General features: G+C 37.6%; 1 protein-coding gene across 5 annotated transcripts in view; it reads right to left on the minus strand.

Moving 5' to 3' along the window:
- The window catches only part of GABPB1 (GA binding protein transcription factor subunit beta 1), a 68,059-nt gene that overhangs the window by 49,663 nt on the left and 1,139 nt on the right, over positions 1-17,257 (minus strand). The gene's annotated exons all lie outside the window — the stretch shown is intronic.

Here is a 17,257-nt window from a genome sequence, read left to right on the forward strand (position 1 = left end):
AAATAAAATAAAATAAAATAAAATAAAATAAAATAAAATAAAATAAAATAAAACAAAGAGGAATATGTAAGAAACCATTTTAGTCTTGAGTTGATCATCATTGGCCAATGAATACATAAATACATGGGGGTTTCATTATACTCTGCTTTACATATTTAAAGTTTCCCATACAAAGGATATTTTTAAAACTGACCCTCCTTCTATATAATACAAAGACCTCAGAACCTAGAACCCTTTATTCCCCTTCTGCTATTGCCTTGTCTTTTAATCCATTAGACGTTCTGTTTTATGCAGTTAAGATTCATTTTTATTTTCCAAATATGTGTCACTTTACTTTTCAGCCCTTCATACGTTTCTTTCCTGCCATGTGGTATCAATTTCATTCTGCCCAAGTATGTCCTATAGAACTGCACTACTATGATGCATATGGCTATTTAATTAAAACTTCAGGGGTGCCTGGGTGGCTCAGCAGGTTGAGTCCGACTCTTGATTTCGGCTCAGGTCATGACCTGTGAGTTCAAGCCCCACATCAGGCTCTGCACTGTGTAGAGCCTGCTTGAGATTCTCTCTCCCTCTCTCTCCGCCCTTCCCTTGCTCATGCTCTCTTTCAAAACAAACAAACAAACAAACAAACAAACACACACTTCAGTACCCTGGGGCACCTGGGTGGCTCCATCAGTTGAGCCTCCAACTTCAGCTCAGGTCATGATCTCACCATTCATGAGCTCAAGCCCTCCATCGGGCTTGCAGCTGTCAGCGCAGAGCCAGATTTGGATCCTCTGTCCCCCTCTCTGCCTCTCCCCCATTCACATTTCCTCTCTCTCTCTCAAAACAAACAAACAAACCAAACTTCAGTACCTCAATCACACTAGCCACATTTCAAGTGTTCAATGGCCCTATGTGGCTTAAGACTATAATACTGGACAGCACAGATAAAGAGTATTTCCTGGGGCGCCTTAGTGGCTCAGTTGGTTAAGCGTCTGTCTTCAGCTCAGGTCATGATCTCACAGATCCTGAGTTTGAGCTCTGCGTCAGGCTCAGAGCCTGGAGCCTACTTCAGATTCTGTGTCTCCCTCTCTCTCTTCCCCTCCCCTGCTTGCGCTCTGTCTCTGTCTCTCTCTCTCTCTCTCTCTTACTCTCTCAAAAATAAATTTACATTAAAAAATATTTTTAAGAGTTTGGCCACAAACTTACTAAGTTTAAGATGCTTTAGCTAGGTTATAAGTTTCTTGTGGATATAGACAAGGTTTTCTTTTAGTGCCATTTGCACCCATAAGCACTTTGTAAGTGTTACATACATAGGGGGTATTCAACTAACCAAGTATTTCTCTCAGCACTGACATACTGCGACTTTGTCACAGATTTTTCTATGCATTGTATGACATTTAGCAGCATCCCTGGTCTCTACCCATCAGATGCCAGTACCACCACCCTGTCCCCCATTTTATGACATCAAAAAAAAAGTCTCTACATATTGCTGAATGTCCCCTGGAGGTAAAATATACTTGATTAAGAACCACTAATGCTTAATTTCTATATACTGGGATATTACCATCCTTTCACTCAACTGGACACATCAAAGTTATATGAGAAATACAGAACCCAGAAATGGACCCACAAATGTAATGGCCAACTAATCTTCAACAAAGCAGGAAAGAATATCCAATGGAAAAAAGTCTCTTCAGAAAATGGTGCTGAGAAAACTGGACACCAACATGCAGAAGAATGAAACTGAACCACTTTCTTATACCACACACAAAAATAAATTCAAAATGGATGAAAGACCTATAAATATGAGACAGGAAACCATCAAAATCCTACAGGAGAAAACAGGCAGCAACCTCTTTGACTTCAGCCACAGCAAGTTCTTACTAGACCTGTCTCTGGAGGCAAGGGAAATAAAAGCAAAAATGGAACTACTGGGACCTCAGCAAGATGAAAAGCTTCTGCACAGCGAAGGAAACAACAAAACTAAAAGGCAATGGATGGAATGGGAGAAGATATTTGCAGATAACATATTGGATAAAGAGTATCCAAAATTTATAAAAAAAAACTCATCACACTCAAAATACAAAAAACAAATAATCCAGTGAAGAAATGGGCAGAAGACATGAATAACATTTTTCCAAAGAAGACATCCAGAGGGCTAACAGACATGAAAAGATGCTCATCATCCAGGAAATACGAATCAAAACCACAACGAGATACCACCTCACACCTGTCAGAATGGCTACAATTAACAACTCAGGAAACAACAGATGTTGGTGAGGATGCAGAAAAAGAACTTATGCACTGTTGGTGGGAATGCAAACTTATGCAGCCACTCTGGAAAACAATATGGAGGTTCCTCAAAAAAATTAAAAATAGAAATACTCTACAACCCAGCAACTGCACTACTAGGTATTTATGCAAAGGATACAAAAATGCTGATGTGCAGAGGCACATGCACCCCAATGTTTATAACATTGTCAACAATAGTCAAATTATTTAACTATCACTATCAACAATAGTCAAATTATTTAAAGAGCCCAAAGGTCCATTGACAGATGAGTGGATAAAGAAGATGTGTGTGTGTTGCAAATGGCAAGATTTCATTCTTTTTGATTGCCAAGTAACATTCGTGTGTGTGTGTGTGTGTGTGATTGCCAAGTAACATTCTAGTGTGTGTGTGTGTGTGTGTGTGTGTGTGTGTGTGTGTGTGTGTGTGTATGCGCGCGTGCATATACACACACTGGAATATTACTCAGCAATTGAAAAGAATGAAATCTTGGCAGGGGCGCCTGGGTGGCGCAGTCAGTTAAGCGTCCGACTTCAGCCAGGTCACGATCTCGCGGTCCGTGAGTTCGAGCCCCGCGTCAGGCTCTGGGCTGATGGCTCGGAGCCTGGAGCCTGTTTCCGATTCTGTGTCTCCCTCTCTCTCTGCCCCTCCCCCGTTCGTGCTCTGTCTCTCTCTGTCCCAAAAATAAATAAAAAACGTTGAAAAAAAATTAAAAAAAAAAAAGGAATGAAATCTTGGCATTTGCAACAACGTGGATGGAACTAGAGTGTATTATGCTATGTGAAATAAGTCAGAGAAAGACAAATATATGATTTCACTCATATGTGGAAGTTAAACAAAACATGAACATTGAGGAAAGAAAGGAAAAATAAGATAAAAACGGGGAGGCAAATCAGAAGACTTTTAAATACAGAGAATAAACTGAGGGTTGCTGTGGGGGGTGGGGGGAGGTGGGGGGAAGGGCTAATGGGTGATGGTCATTAAGGAAGGCACTTGTTGGAATGAGCACTGGGTATTATATGTAAGTGATGAACCACTAAATTCTACCCCTGAAACCAATACTACACTATATGTTAACTTGGATTTAAATAAGTTTTTTAAAAAATGAGTAGATAGACGTGCCACTTATAGAGATGGTACTCTAGAATAGGATCCGCTTTAGGTGGAAAAATAAGAGTTAAGTTTTGGCTTGTAAGTCGTCCAGGTGAAAATGTCCAATGAGAACTTGGCTGTACAAAAAGAAAGGTCATTGGGGCGCATGGGTGGCTCAGGTGATTGAACATCTGACTACAGCTCAGGTCATGATCTTGTGGTTCATGAGTTCAAGCTCCACACTGGGCTCTGTGCTGACAGCTCAGAGCCTGGAGCCTGCTTAGGGTTCTGTGTCTCCCCACCCTTGCCCTCTCTCTGCCCCTCCCCCACTTGCACTTGGTCTCTCTCAAAAATAAATGAACATTAATTTTTTTTTTTTTTTTTAAAGAGAGGTCAGGGCTATAAGTACACTTTTAGGACTCATCAGCATATAAAATGGCATTAAAAGCCAAAGGAGTGGATGAGATCTTTGAGGCTTAAGAGAAAAATGTATACTGAATTAATGAACAAAGAATTGGTTTATTTATAACTTCAAACTTACCATCTATGAACATCTTACATCTATTCATGTATTCCTTTTACTCTATGAATAAAATTTTGTGCTGTGTGCTAAAAACAAAACAAACAAACAAACATATATGAGGTAAGAATCCATCCATGCCCAAACTGTAGCCCACCCCAATCCAGCATTTCTCAAATTGTTTCCTAAAGCTCCAGAGGACTGTGGTGCTGAGAAAGGCAAGGGGTTAAGGAGTAAGCATAGGTTGGAGGTGACAGAACAGTTTCACCCTCACTAAAGCAAAACCATCTCCAAGTGTTACAGGATTATATAGAGAACATTATTTGTTATTTTTAAAAGAAGATGTCTTTTCTTCAGATATAAAACGGTTAAAATTTTAAATCTCACGTAAGAATTACTTAGCAGCTCTATTGTACTGCTATTCCACACCCAAGTCCTTATTAACATAAACCTAGAGAAGATTTACTACATTCATCTGCAAGTCCTGGCATGTATGTGATTTACCCGTGCTCCCGTTTTATTTTTTTACTCTAGCCAAACAGAAATCAGGTAAAAGGTGTATGGATAAATTAGGGCCTCAAAATTAGATTCTGAAATATAACTCATTCAAATAAATTTTAAATACCAAATTACATAGCATGAACTTGTTTTAGGCAGTACCCAGAATGTTGTGACTCCTTTTCTCCATTAAGGTTAAACTTCCTTGTCTTACATAATATACATTTACTCCCAAGCATGCTATATAAAAAATAACTTTCATGCTCTACTATAAACTTGTCTAAACCAGTTTTAATATTGTTTTAAATATTACAGTATAATCTCAGGTACCCTAAAGATCACATCCTTATACAAAGCTATGTTTATTTCTTTGAATTTCTGATACCAAAAGATGTGATTAAATCAGAACCATGCTAATAAATTAAGTTCCTAATTCCCATAGAAGCTTTGTATTTATCAGATCTACATTCCCTATTTCTCTATCTACATTCTATCTGTGCATCCCAGTGTCCCTATTTAACTGTAAATTTATGAAGTCATTACAAAGCTGTTCTCCATAAAACCTAAAACAGAAATGTAATCTAAGGATAAAAAATATTTATTGATGATTATTTAATATTCATGTTTAAAATAAGCTCAAGTTCCTTATCTAAAGCACATAAATTACACACACAAATACATACACAAACACTAAACTAAGAAGTAGTAAGGATTCATCTGGATATTAAGTCCAGAACTTCCCATGCACAGGCCAAACCCTAATCTTCCTCCTATACTCCCTGATGTTGCTATGACCTTTTTTACCTCCCTGAATTAGAAATGTGAGAGCTACCCTTAACTTCCTCCTTCCCTCATGTCTCTACATACAATTGGTCATCAAAGACTATAGGGTCTACTTCACATCTCTTTTTCTCTTAATTTCTTTTTTCTCAAATAGGCAACAGTTTTATATAGCTCAAAAATCCAAACACAGAAATGTATGCATTGAAAGTCTCAATGGAAGCACTTACACTATTACCCTTCCCCACAGCCACAAATAATCACCTTTACTAGTTTCATGAGTATCCTTCCACTATTTCTATTATTACCAAATGGTAGCATTACTACATACACTGTTCTCCACTGGCTTTTTTACTTAACACATCCAGGAGATCTTTTCCCATTAGTCCATAGACAGCTTCCTCATTTTTTGTACAGCTGCTTAGTATGCCGTTGTGTGGATAGGTCTTAGTTTATTATGGCTGGACACTATCACTATTACAAACAACATTGCAACTAAGAACTGTGTAAATATATCACTTCATTTCATATAACTGTAGGATAAATTCCCTTAAGTAGGATTGAGACAAAAGTAAATACAATTGTAATGTTGATACACATTGTGAAATTACCTTCACGTCATTTATAAATTAGTCCTCTTCTCTCCACTGTCTTTGCCACTGCATTCTCATGCCTACTTTAAAAAAATTTTTTTAACCTTTATTCATTTTTGAGAGACAGAGTATGAGCAGGAGATAGGCAGGGAGAGAGGGAGACACAGAATCTGAAGCAGGCTCCAGGCTCTAAGCTGCCAGCAGAGCCTGATGTGGGGCTCCAACCAACAAACTGTGAGATCATGACCTAAGCCAAAGTCAGAGGCTTATCGGACTAAGCCACCCAGGTGCCCCTCTCATGCCTATGTTAATCAAGTACCCCTTTAACTGGTTTCCTTCCATCCCAACTATTGTCAATCCTATTGTCAACTGATCATCATTTTAATGATTTTTTAAATATACAATATAATATTAATATTCTAATTTTTAAGTTCCAAAGATTACTGAAAAACTCCCTTCAATCGTCCCTCCTTATCTCTACCGTCCAAACCCAATCCTCTATCCATCACCCAAGAGTTAAGCACTTTACTACCAGTTCAGGATTTACCTTACCAGACCATATTCTTCACATTTACACGCATATATACCTACCTGCCCCTCCAAAATACAGCACTGTTCTGGTTTTTTTCCTTATGTATATATTTAATAACATAGTATATATACTGTTCTGCAACTTATCGCTCAGTATATGCCGTGTTCATTTCTTCAAATGACATTTTATTCCATAATATGAATATACCAATTACTTGGTTATTTTACTATTATGACCAGTTTTATTTTTCCAGATTTTTTATCATTATAAACTGCTGCAATGAACAAACTTGTATATGCCTCCTTATGCACATATAATAGTGTTCCTCTAGTGCAGACAACAGGCAATAGACTTGTTGGGAATACCATTTTAAATTAATAGATACTAACAAATTGCCCACATCAATTTACATCCCCAAACCCACTTATATTCCCAACAGTTTATATAATATTTATTATTTCCTCACAATATAGTCAATTTTAATATTAGCAAGCTTTTAAAATTTTGCCTAACTTTAATATGTAGCTCTCATATTACTAATGAGATTGCATAACTTACCAAATATTTATTGGCCACTTACGTCTTCTCGTCTGAAACTGCCAGTTTGTATTCCTTGTTTTTCTATGTCACTGTTTCTTTGTAGGAGTGCATTATATATATATTTCTTGTTTATTATATACATTACAAATATTCTTCCCAGTTTATTTGAAATTTCTGTATTTTGGACATTGTCATAAAGTGTTAAACTGGGGTTTGGCTAAATTTATCAAAATATCTTCCTAAAACATACAGTCATGTATTCCAATCACCTATCAAATACAGACTTTAATTATATGTATATTTAACTTGAAGTGAAAAATAAATAGTTGGCCACCTACCATTCCACTCATAAACATAAAGCCCAGAATAACCCTGAAATGGGAATCTCCCATCTCCTCAGTGGGTCTCTGTTCTCAAATGCTTCTTATAGTCAATTTAACATTGCAATGGGTGAAAATTTAATATATAAAAAAGTTTATTTGGTACAACATAGCCCATAAATGTAGGCCAACTTCCACTAGGGCACAATTGAGGAAATAGCAATATATTTCATCACTTGGGGAAAAACTGGCTGTATTGGACTTACTGAGAGATGGTATCTCTACTTCCCATGTAGCAACTTCCTACAAAGCATTTCAGACTTTTCTGGATCTGGCCCGTGCATCACTGTGGCTTCATCAACTCACCACTTCCTACTTGCATTTATACTCCAATAATACAGTTACCTATAATTACCCCTACTTATTATTCTGTCTTGTGACATCATTCCTTTATATGTTATTTTACCTAAGAAGTCTCCTTACCCCAAATTACCTCACCATGTATTCATATTCTTTCTTCAAAACTCAGTTCAGACATTACCTCCTCCAACAAGCTCCTGTTGCCCTTCTCAGCAAAAAGAATTAATCATTTCTCTATTTTCTCATTGTGCCCTGAACCTACTTCCATAAATATATGGATTCCACTCTATTACAAGGATCTGTTTACAAGCTCTCCTCTCCTGCAAGCCTTAGGAAGTCAGGAAGTCTCATTCTTATGTGTATTTTAGTATTCAGCAGTTTCTAGTATCCCACTCAATAGCTATTTGCCAAATTAAACAAGTCCTCTCTATTCAGCAGTACAACAAACACTAAAAACACATACACAAAATAATTGAAACCATGTTCTTTAACTGAAGATATTTCATAACCTGAAAGGATATGTGGATTATAATAAGAGTGGTTGTGATTCTTTTTCTTAAGTGGGCTTATACCGTAGATCACTGTTTTCCAAGCTGTAGGTCATGACCCTTTAGCAGACTGTGAAATCATTTAGCAGGTTAAAGTCAACATTTTTAAAAGTATCACCATATAGCAAATATAGTAAAAGTAAGCCATGTTTCATGAAATTGTTGTTCCAGTCATAAATATGCACACAGAACACACACATATAACATGTACGCAAAATACATTTATTTATGTATTGATTATTGATGCAAAATACATTTTTTACTGTGGATCACAATAAAAAAATAATTGGAAAGCAACTTCCATAGTCACTATACAGGTTCAGAGAAGCTTTAAATCAACAAACAAAGTGATGTAGTCAAGGAAGGCCTCTTCAATGAAAGACATTTGTTTGGAGCACAGTCTAGCTCCCCACTACCTCTCTAATCTATCACTCCTCCTTATTCATTCTGCTCTAGGCACACAAGTCTTCTTCATCATTCAAACAAGCCAAACATGTTCCCACCTGAGGGTCTTGCACATGTTGTTTCTTCTGCCCAGAAAGCTCTTCACTTCTCTAACTGCATGGTTTATTCCCTCGTTCTAGGACACCCAAAGAGATCTTTCCCTGACCACCTAAAATAGCAACCACCTTCTACCATTCTCACCCCTTATCCAGTTTTATTCCTTTTCATTCCACTCACTACCACCTGATAATTTATTTACTGTGCTTTTCCTCCCCTCTCATCCTGAATGTCAGCTCCAAGAAAACAGACTGTCTTCTGTTTTCATTACCATACCACCAAAGATTAGGACAGGGCCCAGCTAAAAGCAAACATGTCAATAGGCTCTGACAAGACTATCAAGGAAAAGGAAAAGGAAGAACATGCAGAATTGTGCCTGAGCATGGTAAACTACAGAGGAAACAAGGTTGAAGTAAGGTTGAAGATGCACAACGTGAAAGGTTTGAAAGCCAGAAAGCAGAGTTTGGACTTTATCCTGCAGACAATTGGAAGTCATTCAATGTTTTGAGCAAACGGTGATCCATTCAAACATTTATTCAGCACAAGTTCAATTCACTTTGCTTGGCACAATGCAGAGTGCAAAGGCCAATAGCACATGCTCTCTCCTCCACTGTTTAGGTTTAATAGCAGTGGGTTCAAAAAAAGTTTTAGGAAAATTATTCTGGCAGCCGTATGTAGGATGCATTGGACGAAGAGACTCTAAAGCTAGAAAGGGAAATAATAGGCAAAGCAGAGCCTCAGGACAAAGTGAGATCCAGTAAAGAGTAATCTAAAGAATTGTGCTGACTAATGGGTATAAATAATAAATTAGAAACATGTATTATAAACAACTTTAAGATTTAAGTATGATGATGATAAAGCTTACAAAGAAAAACTGAGCAATTTCCATCACTTTTAGATTTATTATTACCCAACCACTGCACTTAACAATCAAAGTGATCCAAGACGAAAAGTTGTGTGGAAGCAAGATTCCTAGAAAAGCAAAAAGAATTCACTTCCATCCAGTTCACAAAATAAGATGAAAGAATAGATTCATCATGGTGACAATGAAAAAAAAATGTGCAAGCTTGTACTCTATTTTTTTTTTTTTTTTTTTTGAGAGACTGAGAGAGGGCACAAGCAGGGATGGGGTGGGAGGGGAGGCAGGGAAGAGAGACAGACCCTTAAGCAGGCTCCAGGCTCAGTAGAGCCCAATGCGGGGTCTCGTTCCCACAACCCTAGGATCATGACCTGAGCTGAAATCAAGAGTCAGACACTAACCAAATGAACCACCCAGGCGCCCCTCTATTCACTTTTTCAATGAAGTAGAAATCAAATCAATGGTATCTTTTGAAAAAGAGAAAGAAGACATATGAGAAAACAGAAAAAGGTGAGATTAATAAAACAATGGCCAAGTAACAAAGGCCCATTGGGAATTGTTCAGCATAAATTCAGTGGCCAAGAAATCGTCATTACCCACCTTCCCCCATAAATATTCTGTGACTGTGAAGAAAAACAGAGGAGATAGTGGAATGATTTAACAACAGGTAAATATGAAAGAAGTGACTGGTGTTAAGTTCAGGCTATATCTAATGCATACAGGAATAAACTAAGACAGAGAAATTGAGAGTCTGTATGAAAGGAATGGCTGAAGACACAGGTGGAATAATCACAGGGGCAAAATGTAAGACTTCACACAAGCCAGGATATAAGGGAAATTTTTCAGATCATTCACTTAAACACCATACCATCTGCTATGGTCTGAATGCCTGTGTGTCTCTCCCTCGCCCCCAAATTTATATGCCAAAGTGATGCTATGAGGGAGGTGAAATGTTTGGGAGGTGATTAGGTCATGAGGAAGGATCATGAGTAAAGTTTACATCCTTCTAAAAAAAAGCACCCAGAGAGCTCCCTTGCTCCTTCCAGCACATGAGAATACAATGGACAAGTCTGCAACTGGAAAAGGGTCCCCCCCAGACCCCAACCATGCTAGCACCTTGATCTTGGACCTCCCAGTCTTCAGAACTGTGAGAAATAAAGTTCCGTTGTTTATAAGCTACCAAGTCTGTGTTTATTATAGCAGCTCAGACTAAGGCACAGTTTAAATTTTTTCCCTCTGTTTAGATACATGGTTAAGTGTTGTAGACACAGAAGAGTACAGGAATCAAAAAGACTGGACATCCAATTTTATGAGAGGAAATGACCTAATTCCAGTGTACAGTTCTACAATTAATATTATGACTTAGGGTAAATATCCATCTAGTTTCCACATCTGCAGAATGGAAGGGGATATTAAAAGAAAAGTACCATAGCGGCCTCTACTCACCTCCTTTAAAAGAATTACTACTGTAGTAAACCAAGTTACAACAATCACACTCCTGGGTATTTACCCAAAGAAAACAAAAACACTAATTCAAAGGAATACATGCACCCTATGTTTATAGCAGCATTATTTACAATAGCCAAAGTATGGAAGCAGCCCAAGTGTCCACTGATTGATGAAATGGATAAAGATGTGATGTGATATATATATGTATATATATATATGTATGTATATATATATATATATACACACACACACACAAATATATATATACACATATATATGCAAAATATATATATGCAAATATATATGCGTGATGAAATATTCAGCCATAAGAAAGAATGAAATCTTGCCATTTGCAACAACATATGGCTAGAGAGTATAATGCTAAGCAAAATCAGTCAGAGAAAGACAAATGCCATATGATTTCACTCACATGTGGAATTTAAGAAACAAAACAAGGGGAAAAATGAACACCCAACCCACCAACCGCCCCCTAATTAAACGCGACCTCCCCGCTGCTTACCGCGGGGGGGGGTGATGGGTAAAATAGGTGATGGAGATTAAAGAGTACACTTGATGTAATGAACATAGGGTGAGGTATGTTACTATTAAATTACTATATTGTACATCTGAAACTAATATAACACTGTATGTTAACTAGAATTAAAAAGCAAAATAAAATAGAAAAATAAATTAATGTCTTATCCCTCAATTATAAAACAGAAAAAAGGTAACTGGGTTAGACATTAGTCTCTTCTAGAAAAGATTCTACACAATGTAATAGAATCAACGATAGTGGTGGAGGTTTAGCATATTTTATCATCAAAGGAAATAAAAGTGAACATTTTGTTTTCTTTTTAATTGTTTAATTTTTAAATTACCATGGATTATAAAGCTATATAACAACATGAAAAGGTATATGTTTTAATATTAAAATAGGACTCAAAACTGAATAAATATTCTACGGGTTCCTTAACTGCAATTCCAAAATACAAAAACTCTTTTGATGGTAAAACCTTACCTGAACTGACATGAAGCTATTTATAGCCTTTACCCCATTTGGTAAAAATGTTCATACATCTCGCTACAGAAATAGTAATATGTTTGAAGAGGACTGGACTCTGTTGAAAGATTATATTATTACCTTGCCTATATCCAAAAAACTCTTTTAATTCCCAAACCTATTAGACCCCAAGGGTTTTAGTGGGCTATGATCCTATAATACTAATGGCTAACATTTGCTGAGCTATTAAATGTGTCAGACACTGTTCTGATATGCAGTAAATCATTTAATCCTACCAACCACCATGACATACGTATTATAATTATCCCTGATTTACAAAGTGGCAAACTGAGGCACAAAGAGATTAAGTAAATTGTCTGAAGTCACAAAGCTAGAGAGTGACTAAACTGGGATGAGTACATTTAAAATATTACACGTAAGAGGGAGAAAATACAAAATAGAGAACTGATTATGATAGAATGGTAGGATTCAGTAATTGTTTTCTCTATTCAATTAATGTATTACTATTAGAATAGTAAATAATCAAACTTAAAAAAATACAAGACTTCATTAACCTACAAAGTCCCATTTATGTGCAATTCCTAAGTCAAATTGCATAAACTGCACAGTATAAAACCCAAGCTCCTCAGTTTATGCTAATCATCTTCAATTTTTTATTGAAATACAACATTTTAATATGTTTTCACTACAAGAAATACACAAAAACATATATTCATTTTAGTAATCAGAAAACCTGAATAAAAAGAAAATAATCACTTTTAAAACTACACTCAGAAAAAATCAATTACAATTTGGCACATACCCTTCCAGATGTCAATACAATTTTTCCTTGAACAATGCAGGGCTTAGGAGCACACATACAACCCCCCCCCCCAATACACACACACAGCTGAAAATCTTGAGTATAACTTTTCTCTCCCCAGAAACTATTAATAGCCTACTACTGACATGAAGCATAATTATGGAAAACATAAACAGTCAATATACGTATTTTGTATATGTTATATACTGTATTCTTACAGTAAAGCAAGCTATAGGAAAGAAAATATTAAGAAAATCATGAGAAAATACAGTACAGTACTGTACAACACAAACAAAAACCTGTGTATAATTGGACCCAAGTAGTTCAAAGCCCTATTGTTCAAGGATGAAGTGTATTATTTGTTTTTTAACCAAAATGGAATTGCTTTTAAACCTACTTTTTCACTTAACATATGTCAAGACATCTCTTCATGACTTTACCTTCTTCTAACATCATATTTTAATAGCTAGGCAGTACCCCACTGTGAATATGTACCCTAACAATCACTGTTAAACATTCAGGTTGTGTACAATTTTACAGTACAGTGATCAAGAGTTACTGACTCTGGAATCAAACTGCTTGGATCCAAGTCCTGGCTCTACCACATACTAACTCTGCTCCTTTAGATAAGCTACCTCACCTCTCTATGCCTGTTTTCTCTTCTGAAAAATGAAGGTATTTTCTACTTCATATAATTAATGTGGGACGGGGGGGTCAAATGTTAATACACAGCTTTTACTATCAACAGTGCTGCAATTAGTATGCTCAGAGCTAAATCTCTGCACACACCCTTATTCTTATTACATCAAGAAAAATTCCCTTAAATGAAAATTCCCATGTCAGAAGGTATGACCATTCTTAAGGCTTTGAGTCTGCCAAATTACAGCTGGGTTTAAAGCCCTCATCAAATAGCTCTCACTTAATACTCATTTCTCTTCATCCAAGAAGGCGAAAACTGTGATCCAGTTAACAGCTGTTTCACTCAATTAGTTTTCGCTCTTCTACTTCTGTACCGCAAACCTAGACCTGTATCATAAAAACTCAAAACTTTGTAGGAAACTTTAGGACGCCTAGCCCAAATTCTCATTCAGCATATTAATTCCTCCACCCTAGAATCCCTAACTGAACATCATCAGTGAAAGTAGAGAGCCTACCACCCAAACCAACCCATTATATTTTTACTGTTTCATGGAAATTTCTCTTGAAAGAATGTTGAAACCTGCCTCCTCCTCCTACTCACTGATCCTAGTTCTTTCTACGCAGATCAAATCTGATCTTTCTGTGTGATAGACCTTTAAGTATTTACAGATAGCTATCATTTCTTAGATGAGCTTCTTTCTCTTCTTTGAGCCAAACAGGGCATTTTTCAGCCTTTTCTCCTTTCCTCATGTCCATTTCCTCCATGATCAAGGTCCTCTGGATATGCTGTATAGCTCACTGGTTTATAAACTTGAGTGTCTACCACCTGGGGAACTTGAAAAAAATACAGTGGCCCAGGTCCTATCCTACTTAGGCTTCGGCCTCCATGTTTCTGCTCTCCAGGTGATTGTATATGAAGTCTGAGAACTGATGCAAGGGCCACGCGTATTGTGACAGTATTCTACCTGAAAAACCGACACAATATCCCAGGTATAATACAACCAATACAAGTAAAGCAGAGATAACACCTGCTCTTTCTACGTTGTTCTACCAACTCCAAAATGACATTTACTTTAAAAAATATTATACCATAGTGTTGACTCACGGTAAACACACAGTTAAAATTATCTGACTCTTTTCCACATTCTCTATTTGTGCACTAGCACCTTGGGCTCTGCCAGCCTTTCCAATTATTCCCATTAAAAGATTAAGAGAACCAGGACAAAGAGTTTTAGACTCCTATTTCTAAATGTATCAATGACTGCATATGGATTCACCTTCAGTGGAGAAATCATTTCAAGCTTTAGCCTCTACACTTCCATCATGGACATACTTAAGTCTAAATTCAAGTATACTAGCCCATCAACAACTGAACTGACAGCTGATTGCAACAACACATCTACTCTGTGCAAAACACTGTTATGAACAAGGTGGGAAAACATACAGGCCTTAATACTAGTACACAGACCTTGTGGAGAGCATGATGGAATAACACCTTCAAAAAAGTTAAGTCTAATACCAAGATAGACGTGTTAATGCTATAGAAATTAATGACTACTAGTTGGAAAGCTCTGGGGCCAAAGAAATACTAGAAAACTAAGTTACCCTGAACTTTAACGTTTCATTTCCCTTTTTTTTTTTTTTTTAAATATTTACAAGACAGAGAGAAGATGGACCATCAGTGAATTCATCCACACTTAGGCTACTTTCAAAGGGACACTGCACCCTCAAAAATACACACTCAAAATAAATTTATGATTCAAAATTTCATATGAGTTCTGAATTTGTGATTTGTTTGCCTTACCTGTCCCTAACTTATGAGGTACTCAAGAGGAGGAAGAAAAAAAATAAATAAATAAAGGCCATTCTACAGATGAGGCCCATTATAAATACATCTTAGAGATGCTGGGTGAGGGGGAGATCCCATCTGATATTTATTTTCATTTGCATGGCAAACATCAAAAATATACCTGGCATTTTCAAACAATTATGTCAGGAATGACCAGATGCTTCCTGTTGATGGAACAGTAGAGAACTACAGCCTGACAGAATCAAACTAGAGTTCACAGAAACAACTGGAAATGAATTTAGCTTCATTTCAAAACCATTAAACCAAAGTATGGCCTTACATTTTCGCACATTACAGCATAACTGGCCCCCAACCTAAAATACCCAGATTGACAGAAAGAGACAGAGAACTCAAACTCTAACTTAGGAGACTTAACTCTAAATATATGTATCTACATCACAAAAGTATTGTTTGACCAAATGTTTCACTGCAGGATTCCTTTTAAATGGAGAGGTCCTGCAGTGCTGTGACAGTGTCCCTTCTTCAAATATTACATTTACACACAAGTTTTCACAGGTACATCTAATATGGAATTCATATTTTACTTCCATAGATTAAGATGTGGAACTAAAAATTAAGGTTAGTCACTTCAAATATTTTCCTGAGTCTCCAGGATATGTACATTAAGCAAACTTTACTCTTGATACTGTTTATATATCTAAATACCAAATTAAAAAACTTAGAACCCAAGACAAAAGTATAGGAATCAATCTTCCTAACCATATTTTTAAAATGTATCTTGTTTAATATACTCATTTGACATGTATGGTGACAGGATAAAAATGACAAATTTCTCAGTTAAAAAAAAAAAAGTCATAAGCATACAGTGGGGTTCTGGGAGTTTTCAGAAGTTACATGGTGTGATACCACAACAGACTGAATGCAGATTTAAAGATCTAGCTGTCTTGTATTAACGCAGACATTTAAAAGACTTGCAGAAATGCAAAACAATGTGAACTCTTGCCAATACGTGACTTGTGTTAACATGTAACGGAATTTTATTGCTGTTATTTTGGGGAAAATACTTAAAAAGACAAAATTTTTAAAACGCATAAAGCCATCTTTAATTTCCTTAAATTCAAAGTCTGACCCTGAAAGTGGAAGTGTCAAGGCTGACGTTATGGGTCACTGCGAACACATTTAAACCAAGCTGGGTGGGTCTACAAGTGAAATAAAGTATCTGCAAAAAGAATTTAAGACTACTAACATCTGCATAATAAATTACAGCGCATCTTTAATTCTGGAATGGAAAATTACAAGGATTATTTACGGACTACATCAAAAACATTTTCCAGATAAAAACTATACTTCAGGGGGAAAAAATGTACTTCAGAAAGTAACTTGCCTGAATCCAGACAGCAAATCAGTCTTCGGAGAGAGTACTTAAAATATTTCCACATTACCAAGCCCCCTTCAAAAGTACTGTGGTCGCTACCCGTCCTTTGAGCAGACGTCTGCTCGCCACAGTCCAATCAGGTTTAAAACAAGAGTATGTGTACAGAAAACAAGCTTAAAGTGGGGAAACACACACAAAGCAGGCCTCTATAATTCCTTCGGTTTCAGTTTTCACGATGCACCCCTGAGGCTACGCACGCTGATTCAACACGGCAGCACAAGCTTCAACGAAGCACACTAAATACACACTGATTTCACTGTGTCCAGGCAGAAATGACCTGGCAAAATTCTCAACTTCTTTTCCGAAGCAGTGCACCCGCCCGGCGGCCAAGTCCCAAGAGCAGAAGTCTCGAGCATCCAGAACCGCGGGCTTTGTCCCCTCAGGGACTTGAGTCCCCGAGGTCGTGGCAGTAGCCGCGATCGTCCCCGCGCGGGCTGGGCCCGGCCCTCTGGTTAACCCTGTCCGGGCCGGCCGCTCCCGCGGCGGCCCGAGCGCCTCCCGGTCCCGCAGGCCCCGCAGCACACCGCGCCCCGGACCGGCCGCCCCCGCCGCCCCTTCTTCGCTCCGGGTAGGCTGGCGGGGCCGCCAGGCCGCCGAGACAAAGAAGCCGGCAGTTCCCGGAGCGGCGGGCGCCGAGGCCCGGCCGGGCCGCGCCAGCCTGCCTCCCTTCCTCTGCCGCC

This window comes from Herpailurus yagouaroundi, unplaced genomic scaffold (genome assembly GCF_014898765.1).
Source record: "Herpailurus yagouaroundi ecotype Mexico unplaced genomic scaffold, PumYag 184, whole genome shotgun sequence".
Lineage (NCBI taxonomy): Eukaryota > Metazoa > Chordata > Mammalia > Carnivora > Felidae > Herpailurus > Herpailurus yagouaroundi.